The 21,074-nt window shown below is 54.9% G+C and overlaps 1 protein-coding gene across 3 annotated transcripts in view; it reads left to right on the top strand.

The window, feature by feature from the left end:
- The first annotated feature begins 224 nt into the window (after window positions 1–224).
- The window catches only part of HDAC5 (histone deacetylase 5), a 127,189-nt gene continuing 106,339 nt past the window's right edge, over window positions 225–21,074 (top strand). For 2 of the 3 annotated variants that reach the window (XM_074979271.1, XM_074979272.1), the window contains exon 1: window positions 225–362. The gene's annotated coding sequence lies outside the window, so the exon portion shown is untranslated. The remainder of the gene's footprint in view (window positions 363–21,074) is intronic. The other variant, XM_074979278.1, reaches the window with a different exon arrangement.

Here is a 21,074-nt window from a genome sequence, read left to right as displayed (position 1 = left end):
CCCCCGTCTGCCTCTGGCCCTTTAAGACCGTGTCGGTGACGCGCTTTCCCTCTTGGAAGCCACGCCCCGCGGGGACCAGGCGAAGGGGCGGGGGGGAGGCAAGAAGGAGGAGGGGAGGGCTGGCTATTTTTAGCCCAGGGTTCCGTCACGTGACGGGGAGTGACGTCACCGAATGTTGTTGTTGGTGGTGGGGCGAGCGGAGGGAGGCAGCGCAGAGCCAGCTGCAAAGATGGAGGAGAGGAGGCGCCGGCGGCGGCGGTGAACGAGCGGGGCAGCCGGATCCCTGGCCGAGGTGGGGCCGAGCCCGGCGGGGCCCAGCAGCGGCCACCCCCTCGCCCCGTGCAGCAGCCGCAGCGCTGCAGGTAAGGGAGGGGCCCAGCCGCCCCAGGGCGAGCGGCTCCCGGGCTCCTGCACGTTGCCAGCACGCAGGGGACGGGGCCCGGGCCGGCGGCGGCGGCAGCAGGCTGGGCTGCCGGCACTGGGGTGGTGTGCAGGAGGCAGCCCCCTCTCTGTCTCCCTCCCAGCGGGCTCTCCACCTGCTGCAGGGAGAGCCGGGGAGCCCGACCTGGCGCGGGTAACCGACCTGTGCAAGCCCGCAGGAGCAGGGGCGGCGGGGGGCGTCCCGAGCCGGGTGGGGGGCTCCGGGCATTATTATGGAATAATGCACGGACCGTCAGCGGGCAGGAAGCGCTGGGAGCTGGGGGGCGAATGGGGCTGGAGGCGGGCACAGCCTGGCTGCTGCATTGGCAAGGGGTGGGCGCCCTGGGGTGGGGTTGCTCATGCACCTGCCCGAGATGCCCCATGGCTGGCTGGGGAGCGGGGGGGTCTGGATCCAGGGCGGTGGGTGTGCAGAGGCTTTGCCTGTGCCTCTCGCCCTGCCAGAGTAGAGACTGGTGGTTATGAAACAGCAGCGCTGCCTGCTTGCTGCGGGCAGAGGGGGTCCAATCCGGCGCAGGGGGCTTGGCAGAAACTCTGCCTCCTGTTTCTACGGTGCCTTTCATCAGGCCTGGCTGAGCTCCAGCTTGTGTTGTGTGTGTCTGGGAGGTAGGGCTGGCTGAGGAGGATGTGCTGGGGGGTGTGAGACAGGGTGTGTGCCAATCACACTGCACTAGCCTAGGCCAGGAACAAGGAGACTCCTTGGGAGCACATAGGGACCCAGGGTTGCAGAGCAGCAGCGGTGGTGAGAGCAGGGCAGGAACAATGCGGGGTGGCTTTTCCTCTGGGCTTTAAAGAGCAGGTGGCTCCTCTGGAGCCCCCCAAGAGAACACCCCCCCCCCATCTGCACCCGTTGTGTCTGGCATTTGCAGCTTCTGGAGGTTAGTGGGGCTGCACCCCAGCCTTCACCCCTGGATCCCTTTGTCTGCAAACCTGCCTTTGAAGGCTTAAACTTTCTGCCGCCATGTCTGGGGGGAGACCACGGGGATGCACAGTTGGTTCGGATGCACAAATCCCCCTTCCCCAATCCCCGCTGTTTTCAATCTCATCTCATCTCTCAACCTTCTCCCTGGAGGGGTTTTGTGCTTCATTTCCCTGTTCCTAGCCGGACTGGAGCGGGCGGCATAAGGAAAACGTGTATATTACTGCCCGGGAGACAAAGGTTTGCCAGTGGCTTGTGTTGCATGCTAGCCGTGTGCTATAAATACTAGGCGGGGGGGAGTGCACTTGTGGGGGGCGGGGGACTGAACAGGCCCATGATCAGCGGCAGCTGCTCTTAAATAATTGATTCTTCCTCCTTGCCTCCCTTTGAGGAGGACCGGCTGGAATCTTGCAGCGCTCCCAGCCTCCCTGCGGGGCGCTGGTTTTGTGTTTGCGTGGTGCCTGGCCTGTCCTGCTGGGGGAGGAGGTGCAGGCGCTGGTCTGGGGGCTCTTTTTCCCTTTTGTTTTTGGTGCTAGACAGTTTCCCTGCTGAGGCTTGGGCGGTGATGGGGGGGATTTACTCCCAGACCTGCCCTCCCTCTTTCCGTCCCTCGTTATCCTTGCAGGTGACCTGCAAAATGGGGTTGTGGTAAGAGAAACGTTCCTTGGGGAAAAGGGACTTGCTCCTGGATTGCCTGTGTGCTCTGTTCGCCTTGCTATGCTGGGGCCAGCCTGCCTCTGTGCTGCCAACAGGGAGCCAGATTCTCCTTTCGGCCATGCTGGTGTAAATCCGGAGTTACACCATTGACTTCGGGGCGATCTGGTGGATTGAGGCGGGTGTGGCAGAGAAGAAAGCTGCCATGAGCTGGTACTTCTGGTGCAATAAGTGTTCTGGTGACATGGAAGACCCCCTGGGATCAGAGATGGTAGAACTGAGAGGCTGGTCAGGTTCCATCCAGCCAATGTGGGAATGGACCACGGGGCTCCCCCCTTTCCTCACGTAGCTTGATGCCGGGAAATATTTCCTCGAATCCATTCTTGGTTTTTTCCCCTCTCCATTCCCATCTTCCTTGCGTAATAACAACTGCCTCTCCTCCCAGATTGCTTCCACCCTTTCAGATGTCTGTGGCTTGTTCCTATTTCAGTCTGCCCATTGTCTAAACCTTTCCTTGCTCGGCAGGGCCCTTTGTTAGTTTGCTTTTCTTCTCCAAACTCCCTTCTTGCTCTCGGTGCCAGTCTAGGATTGGGTGTGAGTTTCCAGGTGCAGTCTCTCCTACTGCAACCCCAACCCCTGCTCCAACCACTAGACAAAACTCCCTTCTCAATGCTGGAGAAGGAAGGAGATGATCCTGGAGGCCTCAGTCAGGATCAGGGTCTCCTGCTGACAGCTGGACCAACATGCCCTAAAGGACATTCCTCATTCAAAGGAACATATGGTCTGAATGGGGACAAGGGGGTGGAAAAGGAGTAGGAAAGGGGTTAATGTTAAGAGGACTATAAAATTCCGTATGCAGCATTGAGAAGGGAGTTTTGTCTAGTGGTTGCAGTGGGCTGGATTCACAAGTAGGACTCCTGGGTTATAGCCCTTGCTCTGGGAGGAGAGGGGAAGTGGGAGCTGGGGGTTAGAACGAGGAGGGACAGGTCTCTTGCTCTGTATTTCTCTAATTCAGACAGAAATTAATTCAGGGAAGTCCTGTGGCCCATGTGATACAGGACATCGGACCAAATTGTCACAGGAATCACTTCTGGGCCTTATCAGTCAAACACCAGCTACTCCCAAGAGCTCAAACATGACGAGATGGGTGCGATAAATCTCCGGACTTCTTCCTTTGTAAATGCAGGATTCTTTGACTTCCGGTGCTTCAGCCTTTGGAGGCTCCACGTTTTCAAACCTTTATTTGCCACCCCAGGGAGCTGAGAATTATGAACACTGAAATGCTCCTGCAATCACATGCCTCCGTTAAGGCAAAAAAGCCATAAGTGGCAGGACGTGCAGTAAAATCACTCACTTTGGCAGTGCCATGTTCCCTTAACTGGGAGTGCGGTCGAGAGCCAAAGTTCCCTCTAGTTTTTTTTTTTTTTTTGCCATCCATGGGCAGAATAACTTTTGTTATGCGCAGTAAGGCATTGTAGATGTGCACCACCCATAGAAACTCAAGCTGCTGACTGTGGGCGTTCCGCTAATCACCTGGCTGGCACCTGATGGTCTCCTGGGCAGCGGCACAAGCGCTCAGCTTACAGGGAACGCTGTCGAGAGCTCATCGATGTTGACAGAAAAGGGCTTGTTAATTTAAGTTTGCGCTAGATTCAGCCCCAGTAATTTCTTTTTCCAAAGCTCTCAGAGCCCAGCAGCCTCCGTTACTCTCGGGGGGCACGTCTGGTTGCTGAGCTTTCTGGTGGATCCAGGCCTGAAGTGTTTGTTTCGGAGCTAAAATCACCTCCGAGGCAGTTACTTTACATTATCATCCTGGGGGTTGCAGTTCTATTTTGTGTGACTTTTTTTTTTTTTTTTACAGGCCACCTCTTCTTGGTGCCCATTGTTATCCCTCCGATGGGGCTCCCAGGTGTGTCCCATCCTCAGATCCAAGCTGCTATGGGGCTGGAGTGCCTCTGGGGTAGAGAGCAGGAGAAATCGTGACTAGCTATGAATATTCATGTTCTAGCACCTTGGAAACTCTGGTCAAGGACCTGGCCCGCTATGCTCTATACCAAACACTGAACAAAGAGACCATCCCTGTCCCAATGTGCTTCCTAACCTAGGCCCCCTATTCAGACCATCCGTGAGTTGCCTTGAAATTTGACAGAAGTCTGCAGGCTTGTCCCTTATACATTGTCTATTTTTAAATCCGTTTTCAGCGGTTAATGGGAACTGACCAGCTTTGACATTCCAGGCCTTACTTCGTTCTCTTGTAGTATTGTTGCAGTTAAAAGTTAGACTCCGAACTGCAGGCTAGCAGGACCTGTGCGTAGCTCCGTATTCAAAGCCTTGGCCCAGCAGGATTCTGAGCCGATCAGAGCAGATTTGTTTTCGGGCAGTGCCTTTCCCAATTAATTACGCACCTGTAGCACTGCTCACTCAGAAAGGATCTGCAAGCGCTTTTTGGGCTGCTCTGTGTATAGACACTCTAAATGCAGCTAATGCTGGGGTGGAGGATGAACTTTGTCTAAGCAGTCCAGAGCAGAGCTGTGGTCCCATGAAAGCTGCCGTGGGCTATTGCTGTACAGAGAGAAGACTTATTAAAAAGATTCACCTGTGGAGCTCAGTGGGTCTTATTCTCCCCTCTGTTAGGTTACCCTTTTGACTTCATCTTCTCCCATTTAGACCACTGGAGCTCACTTGATTTAATATTAGTAGCATCTAGAAGTAGCATCTGTATCTTTTAAAAACAGCAAGAAGTCCTGTGGCACCTTACAGACTAACAGATATTTTGGAGCATAAGCTTTTGTGGGCAAAGACCTGCTTCATCAGATGCACAAACAGGCCCACAAAAAAGCTTATGCTCCAAAATTTCTGTTCGTCGATAAGGTACCACAGGACTTCTTGGTTTTTATTCCAAAACAGGCATGCTGAGATCCAGGCTGGGTCATACACATGTGTCCTGAGAGACAGTAGCTAACTGTCTGATAGAGAAGGCAAAGGAAGAATTGTCTCTGTTTCAGTCTTGGGATGCTGAGCTGCTAAGGGATTTGCCCAAGGTGTCACAGGGAGGTTGTGGCAGAGCTGATCTCTCAAGCTGGCCTGCAGCACACCAGCATCTCTGGGAGGATGCTGGTTGGAGACAGGCCTGTTGGGATTTGAAGCTGTGATTCCAGGGAACATTTAATGAAATCCAGGTGCTGTGATAGCGGATAGGAGTTTGTCACTGACTTCAACAGGGTCAAGATTCCCCCACCTTGGCTAATGGCTATGAAGCCACCTAGGAAAGGCAGCTACACTCCAAGGTTGGGTCTCTGAGTCCTGCTCAAAGATGCGCCCATCATCCTGAGTCATCAGGCCCTGTCCTGCAGAGGCTGTTCCTTGGGGATGCCTGGGCAGCCTTGCTGCCTTCCAGAGCTCCCGGAACTGGCAGGTAGTTAATGGATTCCGCTGCTGCCGTGGGAGTTGGAGCAGAATTCAGTTCATTGTCTTTTAGCTCTGTGGGATAAGTATGAATGAGAAGCGTTGGCTGCTCCACTCAACAGGTCTGGCTGTGATATGAGCAGATCTGTAAGGTAGGAGGGGGCTGGGTTTTTTTTTTTAACACCATCCTTTCTGTGCACACAACTTTGCTTTAAGGGGCTGGTAGAGCCCATATGGGCTGGAGTTGAGGCTTGAGGTAGTTCACATCTAGGCCTGGACATCAGAGTCTCCTCTTGTGGCGTAGATACTTGGCCAGAGGTACTTTCCTTGGGCCAGATCTCCAGCTGGTGTAAATTGGCGTGGTATCACTGTGCTGATCGGAGATTTGGGCTCCAGGCATTGGTTCTCTTTCCGTAGCACAGAGCCAGAGTGCTGTGTGACCTAGTAGGTAGGGCTGGAAATCAGTGACCCAAGAATCTGTTCCCATCCTTGCCACTGAGCTGTTGGATGACCTTGGGCAAGTCACTTCCCAGCTCTGTTTCTCCATTTCCCTTCCCACCTGAGGTGTTGAGACTGCAAGGCCTGGTCTGTGCTTGTTGGTTAGAGAAGCAAGTCGTACACAGATGAGCTGATTAAAAACCCATCTGCAAACAGTTTTATCCCTGTACAAGCCCTAGCAGCTCCATGAAGCTGACCAAGAGAAATTGACTAGCATTGTGGTGGATTTCTCTTTGCAGCCTTCCAGATTAAAGAGCTGGCTGGAGGGGGGCAGGTTGGAGTTGGTCAGTTTCCTTCTGCTGTTTATGTAACCCACTGATGGGTCCTGTTGTGGTCTCTCTGGGTGCCAGGCCCACAGGGGATCTGAATCAGATGCAGCCCCAGATCTTGGAGGGTCTCTTCCTTTGCTGCAGCTTGTGCTTTTAGCTGCTCAGTTAAATTCCCCTGTGCTGCCCAAGATGACAGCCCCCTTCTGATGAGCTTGGCTAATAAATCAGAAGAGCAGTCAATCGGGGAGCGCTCCAGCCAGACCCGTCCGCTGCACCCGGCTCCCGGCAAGTCTGCCGCTCACTGCCAGCCAGACCCTCTTCTCTTTTCACTGATGCCTCTCTGCTGGCGCTCCCAGGAGAACATGGCTGTGTTGCTTGCAGTAGCGGAAGTCAGGTGTGACTGACCCCCATGCATCTAGAGTGGGGTTTGAACCCAGAAACTTCAGGGCTCAGATCACAAGCCTCTGCTGCCCTGAGCTTGCAGGTGCAGGAGATTTGTCCCTGAACGACTGGCCTTGAGGCAGGGCGGGATTTGCCCCTGAGGTCTCCCACCCGCAGCTGGGCTGCACGTTCACTGTAAAAAATGAAGTGAAAAGAAATACAACTGCAGCCTCCCTGGGAAGGCAGAGGACCCTCTGCTTGCTTGGCGCACCTAGCCTCAGCCGGGTGCAGCCCATCTGTCCCAGGCCAAGCACTGGGGGAGGGACCAGCCTTCTCCCCACCCTGAGGTGTCCCTGGGTGTCTTCGGTTCCTTCTGCAGCCCAGCCCAGCTGCAGCACTCCTGCTGTGCCTGCGCAAGTGAATGTGGCACCCGCCGCACCGCTCCCTCTCCCTTCCCAGCATGGGGTGGAGACAGCCGTGTAGCTGAGATTGGAAGGGGCTGGGGAAGCTCCCATCTCCTTAAAGTCGCTTTTCCACCTGGCTTTGGCTCACAGCACCCCCAAGTGGGCAGAGTCAGACATGCCCTGGTGGTGGCTGCCAGCCTGCCCACCTGGGCTTTGTCTACACAACAGCGTTCTTTCGAAAGGAAAGAATAATTTTGAAATGCATTTCGGAATAGCGCTCCGCTGTTTCAGACTAGAGCATCTGGACTCCGTAGAGCTTATTTCTGATTAGAGCCCATGGACACACATTAGCTTATTTCAAAATAGCCCCCATTCCCTGGGGCTGTGTTCATACAATGCTCCTCTTTCAAAGGAGGAATGCGAAGGAGGGAAATCAAAAATGCAGATGAAGCTCTGATTTACAAATCTCGTGCTGCATTTGCATAATCTCTTCCAATCGTGTTTTCAGAAGCGATTTTTTAGGGGGGAGGGAAGAAAGCCGTGTAGACAGTTCTTTTGGGGGTGGGGGGAATATTTTTGAAAGAACCCGTCTTCCTATTTTGTTTCAGAAAGAAGGGTTCTCTCAAAAACACTTAGTAAGTTTGTAGATGATACCAAGCTGGGAGGGGTTGCAACTTCTTTGGAGGATAGGGTCAAAATTCAAAAGGATCTGGATAAACTGGAGAAATGGGCTGAGGTAAACAGGATGAAGTTTAATAAGGACAAATGCAAAGTGCTCTACTTAAGAAGAAACAATCAGTGTCACACATACAGAATGGGAAAGGACTGCCTAGGGATGAGTACAGCAGAAAGGGATCTGGGGGTTATAGTGGACCACAAGCTGAATATGAGTCAACAGTGTGATGCTGTTGCGAAAAAAGCAAACATGATTCTAGGATGCATTAACAGGTGTGTTGTGAACAAGACATGAGAAGTCATTCTCCCGCTCTGCTCTGCGCTGGTTAGGCCTCAGCTGGAGTATTGTGTCCAGTTCTGGGCACCGCAGTTCAGGAAGGATGTGGAGAAATTGGAGGGGGTCCAGAGGAGAGCAACGAGAATGATCAAAGGTCTAGAGAACATGGCCTATGAAGAAAGGCTGAAAGAATTGGGCTTGTTTAGTTTGGAAAAGAGAAGATTGAGGGGGCACATGATAGCAGTTTTCAGGTATCTAAAAGGGTGTCATAAGGCAGAGGGAGGGAACTTGTTCTTCCTGGCCTCTGAGGATAGAACAAGAGGCAATGGACTTAAATTGCAGCAGGGGAGGTTCAGGTTGGACATTAGGAAAAAGTTCCTAACTGTCAGGGTGATCAAACACTGGAACGAATTGCCAAGGGAGGTGGTAGAATCTCCATCACTGGAGCTATTTAAGAAGAGGTTAGATAAATGGCTTTCAGGGATGGTCTAGAAAGTGCTTGGTCCTGCCATGAGGGCAGGGGGCTGGACTCGATGGCCTCTCGAGGTCCCTTCCAGTCCTACTCTTCTATGATTCTATGAAAAACCATTTTTCACCCCCACCTAAGGAACCCCTTCTACATGGCTGTTTTTTTGCTTACGGGCAAGTCTCTTCTGGAAATGCAATCACATGAGAATTTGCAAATGAGGCATGAGATTTGTCAATCAGCACTTCATTTGCATTTTTGACTTCCCTCATTTGCATTCCTCTTTTGAAAGGGAATGTAATGTAGACATAGCTTGTCTATATTGCCCCTATTCCAAAATATCTACTTCCTAATAGGGATACCTACTTTGAAATGCCTGTTTTGGAATAAAAAACAAGAAGTCCTGTGGTACCTTATAGACGAACAGAAATCTTGGGGAATAAGCTTTTTTGGGCCTGTTCATGCATCTGATTAAGCTTTTGTGGGCAAAGACCTGCTTCATCAGATGCATGAACAGGCCCAGAAAAGCTTATGCCCCAAAATTTCTGTTTGTCTATAAGGTACCACAGGACTTCTTGTTGTTTTTAAAGATACAGACTAATTCGGCTACCTCTCTGCTATTTCAGAGCAGGCACTATTCCTCACAGAATAAGGTTTACCAAACTCGAAATAAATCCTCTTCTCTTTTGGAATTATTTCGAAATAGCAACACACAAAAGCAGCCCTGTAGCACTTTAAAGTGCTAACAAAATAATTTATTAGGCTATGAGCTTTTGTGGGGCAGACCCACTTCTTCACATCTGGGCTGCCCTATGAAAGCTCATCACCTAATAAATTATTTTGTTAGTCTTTTTAAAGTGCTGCATGACTGTTGTTTTGTTAGGATATGGACTAACCCAGCGACCTCTCTAGCACTATTCGAAATAGCAGTTGCGTTGTGTAGATGCTCTTAAAGTTGTTTCGGAATAGCCACCGTTACTCTGAAATATCTTTGCTGCGTAGACTCACCCCTGCAGAGGAGCTGGATGTGTTAACATTTAACCCCTGTTTAACTGTTAGGTGGCCCTAGAATCCTGGTGCATCTAGCCAGCGGCCTGCTGAGACCAGTTGACAGTCCGGCCCTGCCCTTGGGGTGGGTGCGGAACGAGGAAGTGTAAGGGCAGAGGAGAGAGGTGCGTGTGGAAGGAGCTGCAGGAGTCCTGGGACCGCAGACGCTGGGAGCTGCGGGTGAGGTGCTGAGAGGACTGAGGAAGGATACCTGGGCAGGTTGCAGGAGGGCTTGTGCAATGCCCTGTAGATTACAGTGGTGTCCAGGAGAAATTTAACTGATTGATCTCTGCCCCGCCCCCCCCCCAAGCCAGGCTGCCAGGCACCCCCTGGGGTGACTCCCGTGAAGCCTCCCTGTGCAAGCCTCCTGGGGCTAAAGCCCACTGGGGCCGGAGGGGACCCCTCTGGCCTCTGCCGCCATGCATGGTGGGGCGCGTGCACAGAGCGGCCGGGGGCGCCCCATGTGTGCAGCTCTCCGGAGCCACGTTTCGCCACGCCGCACTGCCGCCTTTGCCACACGTGGCAAATGGGGAGCATATTGGACCCCACGAATGTAGAACGAGGACAAGAACCAGCACTGGGCGGTGCTAGCTGGGCCCAGAAGCACGAGACCGGCTGAGGCGCGAGGTTCCCCGAACGGGGGGGGTCAGGGCTGTCGGATGAGGAGGCCGGGCGTGGGCGGGAGGGAGGCCGGAGACTCGATTTGGCTCTGGGGGGGGCGATGTAGCGGGGGGGGAACCATGTGGTTAATGACTCTGGGGTGGGGGACCTGGACCAATGACCTTTCAGTGGGGTGGAAGAGCTGCAGTGTCTTGCTTGGCAGGAAAGGCGTGTTGGCTGGTTGGGGGCAGGTGGCCCCGGAGATCAGGGAACTGGGGCAGTGGGAAGAGGAGGAGGGGGTGGTAGAGCCCCTGCCGGGGAATGGTCCTTTGAAACACTGCAGCCGCCAGGGTCGGGAGGGATTGGAGGCTCGACAAAGGGGTTTGACTTCTCATCTGAGACAAGCATCAGAGAGGTCGCTGAGTTAGTCTGGGTCTTCAAAACCAGCAAGTCCTGTGGTGGCTTATAGACTGCCGGGTGTTCTGCAGCGTAAGCTCACGCATCTGACAAAGCGGATCTTTCCCCACCAAGCTTTTGCTCCCAAAGAGCTGTTGGCCATGCCGCAGGATTTCATCTGAGACAACACATTGCTCTGTGTGGGTCGAAGCTGAGGCGGGTTGTGTCTTTGCGGCCGCGGTCGGTGCCCGTGGCGGAGGGTTTCCCATGTAACAACCAGCCACTAGATGGGGGAGGACCCACATTCCCGGCCACAGGTGTTCTTACGTTGGGAGCCCCTGGAATTCCCTTTGTCCATGTAGGTTTTTAGACAGTGCTCCTCTGGGCTCTGAGTGCCTGCTGCGTTCATAGGCACAAGGCCCCCTTCGGTTAGCAATATGGGAATGGCGGGACGGCCATGACCTTTTGCCATTTCCTCCCTGGGGTCGCCAGCTTGTGAATGTGCCATGGGGACAGGGTCTCTTTCCTGAGTGCTCCGTGCATGTGCTCCCAGGCTGGGCTCTGCACTCCGCCTTCCCCTCCATGCTTTTGAGCCCTGTTGGTTGCTGGTTTTACCTATGTGCAGAATAAATTTTATGTGCAACAAGGAAGGTGCGGGTGTGCACCACCAACTTGCTGTGTGCCCTCTGCTCATCAGCTGGGCGATGCCTGAATCTCGCCCATGTGCTCAGCTTCCAGGGGACCCTCGTTGTTGACTGTATTTACCTTAGCCCTCAGCCGTGCTGCAAAAACCTCTGCTGCAGGCAGCCCGGGCTGTCCTACGACACAGCTGAAGGGTGGTCTGGCCTGCTGGTGTACATGGGGCTGCACCACGGTGCACAAACGTGTGGGGAGAAGCAGGCCGAGACGTGGCCAGAGCTGGCGTGCTGGCCGGTTTGGTGCAGGGAGCTGGGGTGGTGGGAAGAGGAGCAGTGAGGGGAGGAGACCCAGACAGGATTGAGAGGAGCAGGAGGAGGCAGAGCCCCTGCCAGAGACCAAGCCCTTGAAATGCTGCGGCTGCCAGGCCCAGGAGCCTGTTTCTTAGGGGCAGTGCTGTTGCCGTTTGGAGCTATGCTTGCTCAGAACCAGCCCCATCTTCCCTGTCCTGCTCCAGCAGCCCTGGGGACCCACTGCCCAGCTGCGGCCTGGGCTGCCCTGCAGAATGCCGTCGGGCCCTGAAACGGTGTCGCTCGTGTGTCGCTCGTGTGGGTGGAACCTCCCCCCAGGCGATGTGGTTACACCACAGCAGATCTGTCCTGCACACCTGGGATCTGCCAGGCCAGAGGCCTGTGTGCCAGTGTGGGTGGGAGGGGAAGCTGATGTGCCTGGTATAAGCCGTCCATGTACTGGTACAAGTGGGGTCAGGCCTGGTGGAATGACACCCTCTCCTCCATCGCTCTGCCAGGACAGAATGTGTCCGGGGGTAGGGACGGAGCGCGGCCCGAGCAGCCTCTGTGTCTGTTCTGGTGCAAGCCCTTGTTGTTTCCGGCAGTGCTGGCCAGAGAACCCAGCACCAGGCAGGGATGGGAGACTCGGTTTGGCTCAGCTCCACTGTCCTAGCCCTACGCTGCTCCCCTGCCTGCTGCGGTGGTGGTTGAACAGGGCCAACCTCTTGGCTGCTGAGCGTGGCCAGGCCTAGTGGTTGCAGGGAGGCTCAAGTCCCCCTCCCGCCTGTTTCCCATGACCTTGCACAAGGCCCTCGTGGCCTGTTTGTATTGGAGGGGCAGGGGACACCTTCTTTCCGTGCATGATCACTACTGTTGTGTACTGTAATCTGGTGCTTGTGCATGCACGAGGGGCTATTTGTGCATCTGACTGGCCCTTCAGGGTTGGAGCTGTCTGACTTATTTGTGGTTAAACCAGGGCCTTTGTTAACCTTAGCTGCGGATAGTGCTCCTGTCTCTGCCTCAGGCGCACGTGGGGCTTAAGGAACTCGTCTTTGAAGATAAGGCAGGCTGCGGTGGTGGTGGTGGGGATAGTGGGTGGTGTGGTAGCACCTCAAGGCTGCCTCTGGGATCTGAGCCAGATACTGTTCGTACACATTCTGCCACAAACGGCTTGGAAGGCAGGGGGCAGGAGGAGGAAACAGGCAGGGAGGTGCCAGGACTTTTCCATGGTCTCTCAGCAGGTCAGAGCCGGGAGCAGAACCCGGGTTTCTCAAGTCCTAGGCAAGTGCCCTGCCCACTAGGCAGCACTGTCCCTGTGCAGCAGGCTCCAGGAAGTTCCTTTCCGTAGGCTTGCAGGCAGCCTGGGAGCCATTTGATCCAGCCCGGTGTCACAGCAGTGTGGCCGTGCAGGCAGTGATCGGTCACTTGCAGCTTGCTCGCTCTCTCACGCCTGGGCAGCAGGGCCGTGCTAGGGACTTACCTGTGTGTTCGCACCACCTGGCTGCAGGTCGCTGGGGCAGGTAACAGCCATAGACCTGAACTGACCTGCATGTTGCAGAGTCACGGCAGGGCCAAGGGTGTGTCTTCGTGGAGAGAAGGGGAACAGGAGAGATGGAGAATCACCCCCCGCCATCCCCGCCCCGAGGAATGATCTTTGCTGGCTCCTCAGCACAGGGGGTTTGTCAGGGCCTGGGCTTGGCAACCGGGACCATCTAGCGCGGTGGTTCCCAAACGTCTCAGCATCACGCCCCCACCCCCTTTGATTTCTGAGAAACTGTCACGTCCTGTCTCCACCCCCCCAACCCCCTCTCAGCAAAAACCCTCAATTCGTAATTCAAATAAATACAAACCTGATATCAAATGTGATTTAAAAATAAGCACAAATAGTTTTTCTTGGCCCCTTGCGGATGCCTGGTGCAGCCCCAGCTGGCCAGGTACCTGAGCTCCATGCCAGCCGTCCCAGCTGCCCACCTGCCTGAGCCCTGTGCTGCCAGAGCCGCCTGCCCAAGCCCCACGCAGCTGGGGCCACACCCACCAGCCCAAGCCCCGTGCTGTCAGCGCCAGCCACATGCCTGCCCACCAACCACCAGCTCCAGCTGGCAGCCCTCCCGCCAGCCAGCCAAGCCCCACGAGCCGCCCGCCCGAGCCCCTCCCCTCCCCCAAAGCCAGGCACCACCAGCCCTCTGCTCTTACCCCCGCCCTCTCCCTTGAGCTAGGCACCCCCAACCCCCCCCCCGTCTAACCCCAGTGAAGCGGGGGCTGGGTTGCAGGGCTGCCCCCCCCCAGGAATTTCTTCATGCCCCTCAGTTTGAGCCAGCGGGTGGAATGGTTACAGCCTCTTGCTCTCTGGGACAGACCCCCGCCCCCACCGATGGAGCTGTCCTCCCCTGGAAGTCCTTAGCAAGGAGTTGGAGGGGTTTGTCTGCACCAGGCTAAGCTCTGGGTCTGACATGCACTCACACCTTGCACCCATGAGCATCTTGGCCCGGCTCAGGTCAGCAAGCGCTCGGGATCCTGCTGGGAGTCGCGCTGTGATGCAGGCCCCAGCCCCGGTGTCCTGCCGGGCGGGTGCAGGTCGAGCTGCAGCCCTGAGCCAGCAGGTCTGTGGGGGAACACGGCAGCGCCCGGCTCCTGCAGGTTGGCAGGGCTGTGCAGCCGCCCGAGTGCAGGCTTGGGAGATGGAGGGGGCAGGGCTGTCTCTGAGCCTGGCTCCCACAGACCAGGGTTCCCAGTGCCATGCAGAGGTGCCCTTAAGTGACTCCCAGCCCACTTCCCCCCCCCCACCCGCCAAACCCTGGGGTGCTGCAGATGGAAAAGCCAGCTGTAAACGAATTCCCAGTGCTAGAAGCCACCTGAGCCCCTGCAGCATGCTGCGAGCCGGCCCAGAGTCCAGGCACGGCTAATCCCCCAGCCTTCCTTAATGGCCTGCGCCCGCTTCCTGGCTCTGGTAGTTATGAGCTGGGGAGTGGGAGGGGAAGTAGGATCTGTTTTTTATCTGCATTCGCTCCTGAAAGCCAGCAGCCACTGACTGCCCCGCTCCAGCGTGCGTGGGCACTGCCTGGCTAGAGAGAGCCCTTCCCCTGTTCAGCGGCCTGGCTGAATTACCCCCCGCACCCACCAGCCCCAGAGGAACCTTACCAGTGAGCCTTTACCTCTACTGGGCCCTCGTCGCCCTGAAACACAGCCTGCTCTGGGCACAGGGATGCACTGGCGGTGGGGGCAGGAAGAGAATTGGGCCGGGCTTATCGGGGGCAGAGGCCACTCTCACATTATGCTGGGGGGGTGGGCTTGAAACCCCCCCCCCCAGCAGACAGGGCCATGCAGGCGTGTGGCACTTGGTTCCTCTGCATTGAATTCCCTGCTCAGGCTCCAGCTGACTGCTGCAAACTCTGGGGCAGATTCTCAGAGAGGTAAATGACCAGTGACTTCAATAGAGCCCCGGTGATTTACGCCAGCCAAGGATCTGGCTCTTTTGGCTTACACCTCTGTGCCAGGCTCTCAGCTGGCAGCGTCTGGCGCGCGGCAGGCCGCACAGAGCTGAAGGCGTTGCTGTCTCAGCTACAGCATTTTCTAGGGCTCCCTAGTAGCTTGAAAGATGCTTCAATCCAGAGTCTCCAGACACATCCCAAAGTGAGACCCCCTCCCCTGTGTCTCACACCTTCTCTGCATCAGGCTTGGGAAGCCTTTAAATAGGCTTGAGCTGTCAGACAGGTCTCTGTCACTGATGTCCTCAGTGTGCAGCCAGGACTGCTCCTTCTGCTCTGCAGTCGGTCTGACCCGGCAAGGGGGTTGTGCTGGGAGGGCAGGGCAGTGGTGGGCATTGGCACCCAATCGAAGGGGGAGCATTCAGCACGCCCCTCGGCGCTGGTGTCCGGGGCTAGCTGTAGCGTCTCCGACGCAGGGGTCGGGTTTGTAGCAGCTGCAGGCACACAGCTGGCCTGGAAGAGTTAGTAACTGACAACCAGCATCCCCTGGAAGCTGAGCATGCAGGTGGCCAGCCAGGAGAGATCCCCATGCCCTCCAGACGATGAGCAGAGTGCCCACAGCGAGGTTTTGTGTTTCTGTTGGTGGTGCATGTCCATGAGTCTGGATTTAATGCACCCGAGGGTACTAAGGGAATTGGCAGAGGTCATTGTGAACCTTTGGCCGTTATCCTTGAGGACTCTTGGCGATCAGGAGAGATCCCGGATGACTGGAAAAAGGCAAATGTAACGCTTATCTTTAAACAAGGAAAGAGGGACAGTCCCAGGGAACTATAGACCGGTCGGCCTTACCTGAAGGGAATCCTCAAGGAATCCATCTTGGAGCACTTGGAAGAGGGGAAAGTGATCAAAAGTAGCCAACATGGATTCACCAGGGGCAAGTCCTGCCTGACCAATCTGATTAGCTTCTATGACGAGGTGACAAGCTCTGTGGACACGGGGAAGTCAGTGGATGTGATGTACCTTGACTTCAGCAAGGCTTTTGATATGGTCTCCCACAACATTCTTGTCCATATATTAAGGAAATATGCATTGGATCTTTGGACTATGAGATGGATGGAAAGCTGGCTTGATGGTGGGGCCCAACAGGTAGTCATCAATGGCTCAGTATCTGGATGGTGGCCAGTTTGAAGCAGAGTGCCACAAGGCTCAGTTCTGGGGCCAATGTTGTTCATCTTTATTACTGACCTGGATGAGGGACTGGATTGCACCCTCAGCAAGCTTGCGGACGACACAAAACTAGGGGGAGAGGTAGATTCGTTGGAGGGTAGACAGAGAATCCAGAGTGACCTGGATAAATTGGAGGACTGGACCAAAAGAAATCTGATGGGTTCAACAAGGAGAACTATAGTGTCCTGCACCTGGGGCGGAAGAATCCCAAGTATTGTTACAGGCTAGGGACTGACTGGCTCAGCAGCGGTACAATGGAAAGGGACCTAGGGGTTATGGTGGATGAAAGGCGGGATATGAGTAAACAGTGTGCCCTTGTAGCCAAGAAAGCTGACGGCATAGTAGGGTGTATTAGGAGGAGCATTTCGAGCAGATCTAGAGAAGTAGTTATTCCCCTCTATTTGGCACTGGTGAGGCCACATCTGGAATATTGTGTCCAGTTTTGGGCCCCCCAGTATAAAAAGGATGTGGATTTGCTGGAGCAAGTTCAGCAGAGGGCAACAAAAATGATCAAGGGTCTGGAGCGCAAGACCTATGAGGAGAGGCTGAGGGATTTGGGCTTGTTTAGTTTACAGAAGAGAAGACTGAGAGGCGATTTAATAGCAGCCTTCAGCTTCCTGAAGGGGAGCTCTAAAGAGGAGAGTGAGAAACTGTTCTCAGTGGTGTCAGATGGCAGAACAAGGAGGAATGATTTGAAGTTGCAGGGGGAGAGGTGTAGGTTAGATATTAGGGGAAACTACTTCCCCAGGAGGGTGGTGAAGCATTGGAATGCGTTGCCTGGAGAGGTGGTGGATTCTCCATCCCTCGAGGTTTTTAAGTCCCAGCTGGACAAGGTCCTGGCTGGGATGACTTAGTGGGGGTTGATCCTGCTTGAAGCAGGGGGCTGGACTAGATGACCTCCTGAGGTCCCTTCCAGCCCTCTGACTGTGCACATCCGCACATGCCTCTGCACACAAAAATTATTCTGCACATGGACGGTGAAATCTGTATGTGGAGGGAAAAGACTAGAAGGGACGTTGGTGGTAAGCTTTTGTCCTCCTGGAGCACTCTTTATCGGAGGATCTCAAAGCACTTTACAGACCAGGGCTTGAACAGGGTTCAAAAAAGAACTAGATACATTCTTGGAGGTTCTGTCCATTCAAGGCTGTTAGCCAGGGTGGGTAGGGATGATGTCCCTGGCCTCTGTTTGTCAGAGGCTAGAAATGGGTGACAGGGGAGGGATCACTTGGTGATTACTTGTTCTGTTTGTTCCCTTTGGGGCACCTGACACTGGCCAGTTAGAAGACAGTATACTGGGCTCGATGGCCCTTTGACTGTTCTTATGTTCTTAGATATAATTGGATAACTCGGGGTATGCGCAGCAGAGTGTTAGCTAGAGAGGGTAGCTGCTGTAGGTATTGGGCCTTCCAGCTCTGCCACTGATTTGTTGTATGTCCTTGGCCAAGGCATTTTGCCTTTGTAATAGGATATTGAAGAGTCTGCATGGGGGAGTTATTTTATTGTATGGGTTATTTTGTGCATAAATGCCAAAAGTGCTTCGTGCTCCTCTACCATAAAGTGCTACTGACAATGCAAGGTAAGCGTTTGTTGCCTGTGCGTCACTGACATGCAGCCACCTCTGGGGTGGGAAGTGCAGCCATTGTTTGGCAGCACGCGGCGGCAGTGTAGATCAGAGCCGAGAAGTCTGCTCTGTCCAATGGCAAGTGCAAGGAGAGAATTGACGGAAAGCAGAATCAGGCTATCTCTAGTGAAGTCTGCCTGAGGATCTTGGGCAGCACAGGAGTCGGGACAATGACGATCTCCATCCGCGCTCTCCTTAGGCCCCGGTGCTGGCTTCGGGAGCTGGCTTGTGCCACAGTTTCTCTCATGGCCACCACGCTCATGTCCACTGCTTCTCTGCAGGTGAAGGCAAACCCCAGGCTATCTCGTTCCCTCCCTGATTGGCTCTGAGCGAGGGCTGCTTTCTGGGCTTCCTGCCCCTCCCTGGATGGCCTGCGTGGTGGACGCGTGGCATTTCCAGGGAGGGAAGAGGCCCCTGGGGGATGGGGAGCGGGTCTGAACTCGTTGGGGGTTTCTGACGGAGCCCTGCCTTGGTTGGCACTGCCGTCATCCAGCCCCTGTGAGCAGCCTGCTGGAGTTACTGGCGTCCCTGGGGGGTGGGATCCTCCGTCCATCCTGGCCTGAGCTGACCCTCCCTTGCTACGCTGTTCCTACCTGTGCCTTGTCGGCAAACCCTGCCTCGAGGGCTGGGCCAGCCAGCCTGCCTGGGCCCCCTCCTCCCCTGCAGCAGTGTCACCTGACTCCCTGCCCCCAGCGCTATGCTCAGTTCCCTGCACCCGGAGATGCCCCTGCAGAGTAGGGACAGGAGCAGAGAGCTGGGCAGGGGGCCCAGCCCCAGATCCAACTGCACGGGACCCCGCAGTCCAGGGGACAGCCAGGAGGATCCTAACCCTGAACTGTGCCTTAAGAGCCTGGAGAGCAGCCTGCTGTCTGGCCCCAACCACACCTTGGGGGGGAAATGGGAGGCAGGGTTGCTGTCCCCTGATTTAGAGAGTCCCAGACTCGTGCTACCAGCAGGGTCATTGTCTCAGCTGCCCCATTTCTTGGTGCTGCCCTAGTAGGAGTAGCTGGTTCCAGTGCCAGTAGCGGAACCGTCTTCGGTCGTCTAGTCGCGGGGCAGGGCAGAAAGCTGTCTCTGAAGCAGCAGCTGGTTTCCTATGCTGTCCTGGGATTTGCCCCAGCTGAAGCCCTGGGTCTCTTTGGCGCGACGGTTGCTTTTTCTGGTCCTGTTTGCAATGGGAAAAGAGCTGCCCCTGGTAATGGTGGCATTAGTAAACAACAGATGTAATTAATTGTCTGTATTTTAATGGGACATGCAAAATGTTGGTGAGGAAATAAAGTTTGTTTCCACAGTCATTTCATTAAGGACAATAACTTAAAAAAAAAAAAAATACCCTGTGCCCCTGACCCTAGGCCGGGCACCTATTTCTGCTCAACCAGGAGGGGAGTCCCCAGGGCTTACATTGGGGTCTGATCTTATGGGGCCTGTTTAATCTTAGCTGGGGAAAGCAAGGTTCCTTGGGGCACCAGCCAGAATCCACCACTGGTGTCTTTACTCTTACACCAGTAGTACCCGGAAGCCCCTGGCACGAGGTTGTGAGCAGCTTTCCCTATAAGCTGACCGTGTGGGTGGCCCACCCAAGAGAGATTCAGGTAATGCTTAGCTGATTAGCAGAGCACCCATGGCCAGCAGCCTGTGTTTCTCTGGGTGGTGCACATTTGCACCTGCCTTGGTGCACATAATAAAATTCATCCCACCCATGGATTGATAAAAATGGAGGAAATGTGGTTGCCAGAAATCCCACCAGGCAAAGGAGCCTGCACTAGAACCCATATCTCATGAGCCCCAGTGCAGTGCTTTACCCACTAGGCTGCACCAGAGGGCACTTTCTGACTGGCACCTGGGTTGGCTGCTGCAGCAGTGCTGAGTGCATTTGGAGGTGGTTCTTCTCCAGACACCTGGTGTAGAATCTCGGTTTGTTTGTAAGTGGATTTTTGCCCAGCCTGAAAGGGACGAGAGCTGAATTCCCCAGTGCCGGACTCGGGCAGTCTCCTTCCATCTCTAGTGGTAATCCTGTTAGCAGAGGATTAGCCCAGAAGATGCGAGATGTTTGGATATCAGCACAGCTCTGCATGTGCTCTGCATTGAGGGCCGCATCTTGCCAGGAGCTACAGAGAAAAGGGACTGGATCCTGCTGCTGTAGAAATCGGGAGGATGGGAGGGAGCAGGGCTGGGTTGCAGAGATGTGCAGGTGGCTGTGCTGTCAGGGAATCTGAGCTAACGAATTAATTTCCATCATTGCTCTGCGAGCCTGATAATAGTTGTTGATAAATCTCAAGCACTTTGCATCTGCCGGTCTCAAAGCACTTCACAATGGAGGTCAGTATCACTTCCCCCTGCTTGACAGATGGGGAAACCGAGGCACAGACCGGCATTAACTTGCCTGAGGTCACTCAGCTGGCCAGCAGAAAGATGGCTTTGTTGTTGAGCTCAGGAGGAGGTTCACGTCACAGGCCGTTCCTCTTTCTCTCTGCTGCTGTTTCCCATCCCTAAAGTGGGACACTCATGGAGCATGTCTCCCGCTGTTTGCCTCTCTGGTCTATTTTGGATTGTGAATTTTCTGTGCTAGGTGTTGTCTGTCTTTTGCCGGGTCTGTCCAGTGCCTTGCAGTGGGACCCTGGTCTTGGTGGGTCCTGGATGGATTTAGTGTCACAGCTGTCCCTTAATGGAGGGAATCGGAACGGCTCATCTGTGTGTGTCATGAGTCCTACACTGCTGGTCGATGTTGGTGCTGCTTCCTCTAGCTCAGCTGGCCTGTGCATTTGGAAGAGGAGGCTCCAGGCTTTGTCCCAGCAGTCATGGTTAAATGCTGAGTGACTCTCACCTTAACCTGCGATGCTCAGGGCTTGGTGATGCACCTGGCTAGCTGGATCAGTAACACTGTTGTCAGGCAGGTGAATCTCCCCCCCGGGTAGATGGAAGGCAGCAGAGCCATGCATGTTGTTCAGGGCCCCATTCTGTCACGTGCCTGGCTGCAGCACGGCTGACTCCTGCCCTCCACCAGCGCCAGGGGAGCATCGAGCCTGCCGTGTGCTTGTGAAAATCCAGGTCTCCCTCCTGTGTGACCAGGGACCAGCTCCATCTAGTCCAGGCTTCAGCAGCCCACACCACGGATGCCAAGCGTGGCACGCAAGCCAGTTTTCATCAGCATGCGAGTTAGGAGCTCAGGCCTGCCCCGCGTCCCCCATGCAGCCAGGAGCTTGCTCAAAGCCAGGCCGCCTGTGGGTTAATAAAAGACCCGCTCATGCTCCCAGCCCCCCCCCCCCCCCCCCCGAAATGGTAAAGCTCTGCTGCTTCGTTTATTTATTAACGAGGCTGTTGTAAATTGGCCTAGCAGGGTGGGTCTATGTAGAAAAGTTATTTCGAAATAGCCAACCCTGTTAGCAGGCACGGTGCAGCCGCTCTTCCGGAAGCATTTTGCAATAGTGGATGCCTGAGTTTGAAAT

The sequence above is a fragment of the Carettochelys insculpta genome, chromosome 28, assembly GCF_033958435.1.
Source record: "Carettochelys insculpta isolate YL-2023 chromosome 28, ASM3395843v1, whole genome shotgun sequence".
Classification (NCBI taxonomy): domain Eukaryota; kingdom Metazoa; phylum Chordata; order Testudines; family Carettochelyidae; genus Carettochelys; species Carettochelys insculpta.
Note: the sequence above shows the minus strand (reverse complement) of the source record. Positions and strands in the feature narration are given on the sequence as shown.